This window comes from Capsicum annuum, unplaced genomic scaffold (assembly GCF_002878395.1).
Source record: "Capsicum annuum cultivar UCD-10X-F1 unplaced genomic scaffold, UCD10Xv1.1 ctg1489, whole genome shotgun sequence".
Lineage (NCBI taxonomy): Eukaryota > Viridiplantae > Streptophyta > Magnoliopsida > Solanales > Solanaceae > Capsicum > Capsicum annuum.
Genome location: NW_025820303.1, coordinates 1,047,350 through 1,052,354, shown reverse-complemented (window position 1 = coordinate 1,052,354; position 5,005 = coordinate 1,047,350). Strand labels below are relative to the sequence as shown.

At 36.3% G+C, this 5,005-nt stretch overlaps 1 long non-coding RNA gene across 1 annotated transcript; it reads right to left on the bottom strand.

Annotated features, from left to right (window-relative positions):
* Positions 1–2,033: 2,033 nt before the first annotated feature.
* On the bottom strand, positions 2,034–4,704 carry LOC107875730. The gene is made up of 2 exons (XR_001675869.2): positions 3,788–4,704; positions 2,034–2,233 (listed from the first exon to the last, which is right to left on the bottom strand). It is a non-coding gene; the product is annotated as an uncharacterized LOC107875730 (long non-coding RNA).
* Positions 4,705–5,005: the final 301 nt, after the last annotated feature.

The following is a 5,005-nucleotide window of genomic DNA, read 5'->3' as shown; positions in this document are numbered from 1 at the left end:
AGTTCACATTATTTCATTTGAATTAATAAGTTCACAGTAGATTGCATAAAATAAGTTAATTAATTATATGTATTTTCATTAAATAAATAATGTATGACACAATGTAATACGACTACACTGTCGCACCTTGTTTTCCTCGCAGAAGGCGGGATTCGACGTGACAAACTCTTTTTGAGATGCGTTAAGGAAGAGTGTGAAGCACCGCCATCTAACGAATTAAGGCGCGTTAGGGCACCTATCTAGGCTACTACGAACCTATTTTATTGTTTAGTCTTAGTTCACCAGAGTTCAAGTAAGAGTTTAAATTACCTCAAAAGGAAGGAGTTAGGCACCTTTCAAGGTCCACAAAGGTGGTTCTCGGCCGAATTCATACTTTACCTGAGGATTCTACGTGATCAAATAAAGTCTCTTATTTTATCATTAATTTAATATTTGACTAAGTGAGAAAGTAATTAATAAACAAAACACATGTTACTTTGTTATTTCTAATTGTTGATTATCTAAGTGAATAAATAAAACATATAAATAAGATATGCGAGGAGAAAGAAATGTCATAATTTGCAACAAAAAGAGGACCACTTTATGATAAATTAGCTACCCCAAATAAACATATAAAGTAAATAAAAAGACTAAAAAAGAGATCGTCCTAGTCAAACAAAGAAATGGTTTGATCTCATTTCGATCAGAAACCCAACTTGTTAATCATCATCCGACCCAAGAGACTGAGACCAAACTCTTAGACAAGTATAATAATATCATTAGCCTCGCCGTTCATATCTGTTTGGATCATCATTCCAAATGACTACCCATTCCACCCCACCTAGGATGGATGTCAAGTCTAAGGGCGTTCTACGACAAGGATAAACTAATGTTATTAGTAGTACATAACGTCCCACCTATCATCCAAGAAGCATTGGACTATACTATTTTGGATTGGTACTCTAGACGCAAAGAAAGTTATGTTGCCTAGGACTCGAAACGCATAACACGTTGGACCACAAGTAGCACAAAATTGTCCCAAGTTAGCCTCTTGATCAATTAATGTTAACTAATGTGATAGCAAGGAAAGACAAGTAATTATTTATTATAAAGACAAGTAATTATTTATTATGTTGTTAACGTATAGGCAAGATGTCTAAGTATTCAATAATTGATAGTATCGACAATAACGGCAACTCGTAAGTGTCACGTGTGTTACTAAGTGTTAACAAAAGGGCGTCAAAAGTGTAGTCAATGTGTAAGAACTATAATGCTATATGCCTAACCTTTTAATAAGCTAAAATGTTAATAGTGCAAGAATTGAATGTTAACATGTTTAAATTTCAAGACTATCATGCTGAAAATAGTTATCATACGCAGAAGTTGTGTCGAAGTAAATGCTGAGGTTATGTAAATGTACAGAAATTTAGTTTAATATGCAGAACATTTCATAATGTGCAAAATATATTTAAAATGTTATGAATGTACAGGAAATATTTAAAATGACCAGAAAATGTGTTATAATGAGCAGAAATTAAATACTGCATTGTTTTAATAACATTAACACGCTGAAATTATCATTTAAAGATGCAGAAAATTAGTGCTAAAATACTGAGATAATTAATTAATCATGCTAAGGCTTATTTTAATAACATTAACATACTGAAACTACCATTCTGCAGTTTGTCTAAGCCTTTTGTAACCATGATGACAAATATGTTAGTGTAAGAATTTATGCTAACACGTTCTATTTAGATTGACATGCTGAATGCTGAAATTTTCATTACTGTGTTAAACATGCGAGGTTTAACATGCTAAAATATATTGGTATGCCCAAATTAACTGTGCTTAAAATATTAACATGCGCCACCAATATGTTAATATGCTTGATGTCAAATAATGTATTAATATGCTTGATGTAAAATAACTTGGTATGTCGTTCTTAGTTAGATAAAAAATAATTAACAAATTATGAATTAAGTGTCTAAACTATTCGTATGTTAACGAACCCTGACATTTTGTGCCTAAGTGATTCACATAGCACGTAAAAAATATGAAGCCTAAATCAGTGCCTAACGATATTATTCATAAAGCACATAGTTCCCCGTTCCCCAGAAGCAGTCCCCAATTTATTATTACATCAGTGTAGCGTTTATACAATATTACATACCAATAAAAAGAAGAATCGACTAAACTAAAAGGGAAAAACATAATCCCTCTCAAATCCTCGATCAACTCTTCAATTCCTCCAAACCTGTTAAACATAGTGGCATAGCATGACAAGCACAAAGAGGCCAACGAAAATATCCTAATATAATTCCGAATACAAAATGACACAACAACGATACAACACACAAAAGTCCATGTAATTCCAAAAGACATGTTTTCTAGCATCATCATATAAGGTATTGAAATTACATCGTCAGAAAACTTACTGGTTGAAGATAGCAACAAGTAATAATAATAAAAATACCCAAGCAGCGCAGGATCACAGGAATGTCGAAAACAATGCTCCAACAGTGAGCACAAAGAGTAATAAAGTCAAATTGTTTCTTGTTCGCTTAAAGCTTTCTTGTGATCGTGTGAGTTGTAAGTTCTTGGTTATCACAAAGAATAGGCAGAGTATAGAGAGTAGGGAGAGAGTAAATATTAGAGAGTCCGTTCTTGCTGAAAGAAGAGGGGGTTTATATAGTGTGGAGGGGGAATCCCTCTAGGTATAAAAAAGGAAAAGAAATATACAGCAATGAAGAATCAATAAAATCAAATTAGACTAAAACTTACCATAACTGTATAAGCAAAGTATTTTTGAATATAGAACAAATAATGGCAAAGATGTACGAACACTAGTATTTAATACAACTTCGTCAATCATGTGGGATATTATCTATTCAAACAAATTTAATTATGTTGAAGAGAGATACAACAACAACAAATCCAGTGTATTCCCACATAGTAAAGTCTGGGGAGGGTAAGATGTATGCAGTCCATACCTCTACCTCTAAAGAGGTAGAAAGGCTGTTTCCGATAGACTCTCGACTCGAGACACGGAATACTAAACAAATTCATAGTAAAACATGAAACAAGATGGCATAACATAAATACGATACCCATAAGTAAACGAAAACAAAAGTAAACAGATTCGTAATAAGGATCCACCGTACAAGCCAAGTTTATTGGAAAAATCGGGAGGCGGAATATCCTAGCAGTGATCAATTATCAAATTACATTAAATTAATTCAAAAATCACATATATAAATCCTTATAATTAAGGGGTGTAAAAGACGGGGAATAGCCACAAATTAAGTAAAAAGAGATGAATCAAAATCACTGCGACAATCACGCACACACATTTTTTATACAGAAAAACTTGCCAAATCAATTATCTCATTTTGCCTTAAAATAATGTTCAATCAAAGCAAATAAAGACGAAGAGAGTATCAATCATGAGGAAATTCTTTTCCCTCAAACATGCTATTAGAATCAATTAGGATCAACCCTAAGTATTCTAATTAGGCAGTCATTCCACCTTAAATCACATATTCCAGCTGATAGGTGGATACGAGACAACAGCCTGTTCGTCAATAACAACTTCCAATCAATGACAAACAATAAGCAGGCACATGTATATCGACATCCATGTTGGGGTCAAAATCAAACACACGCAGAATTTAGGCATTTTCACACGCAATAACGTGAATGCTTAAGCCGATACGAATCACAGTAAGCCTTGAATAACCCTCATGATGAAATCAAATAATAAAGAAAACAAGTCGAAGAAGGTTGAGAACCCAAAAACACGGAATCAAACCTTAGTCCCGAAAATATGTACTTTTCGGTAGAGAGAGCGGAGATGTAGCTATGGCGGCTGTTGCATGTGACGAAGAAGCTGTTGTCGCCAGCTGGTGGCGTGAACGGAGGGGATCTGGCGGCTGGAGTGATGGATTCAAGCGGTGACGAGGGGCTGGTCGTCGTTGTTCACGGATGCTCGAGGTGGTGGTAGCCGGTGGAGCAGCGGCGGCGCAAAGCGAAGAAGAGGAGGGGCTCGGAGGCGGCTGGTGGGCGGCGAGGTCGCGACGGAACGGGGAAGGAGGAGGACGAGAGGGGACTGATGGTTGGTTGGCGCAGTTGTCGGAGGGGAGGCGGCGCTATGATGAGGATGAAGCTGTCACCAACTGAAAAACAAAAAATCGTGGCTGAAGAGAGCAGTACAATTTCAGCCTTATCCTGTAAGGATTAGGATGAGTCAGCTGGGTTGAAATACTATAAATTGTAATGAGTCATTTCCATTGTTACTATTATATATGAAAAATATCTTAGCCATAATTAGTTTTTAGCTTAGTTCTCAATCTAACTTAGTTCCATTTCTGCAATTTATCTGGCTATTATTCCACTAGAACACTGTCCCATTACTTCTTATTAATTGTTCTGCAACATTTGACATCAAAGAACTTTCTTGAGCTCTGTGGGATTGCAATGTCTACAGATATGGATGAAATTAAATCAATGTTTGAAAGGATGGCGGTGGAAATTGCCAACTTTAATGTTAGACAAAATTAATTGAAGGCTCAACATGAAAAGACTTTGGTTGAGTTGAAGGAATCTATAGAAGAAACTAGAAGGTTTGATCGGGGTAAGAGTACTGAAGGGCAAGATGGAGGTGGTGAGGTTTATACCCCTTCAGGGAATCCCATGGCTTGGTTACCTCCTTCTACTGGAAGACCTTCAATGCCCTCTTGTTCTCCAGCTAGAGTTCATGCAGGGGTGGGATCTGTGCCTCAATATGCAGCAACCATGGGACCAGTTCCACAGCCGGCCCAAGTTGGACAAACATCAGGAGGAACATTTGGAGTTGACAGAAACAATGCTTCACCAATTCAGGCTCAGTATCATGCCAGAGGTCCAATAATGTCTAGGATGACCAAGCTGAAGTTCCCTAGATTCAATAGTACTCAGCTGAGAACTTGGCTTTGCAAGGTAGAGCAATTCTTTTTCTTGGATGGGGTAGATTATAATTTAAGAGTTAAAG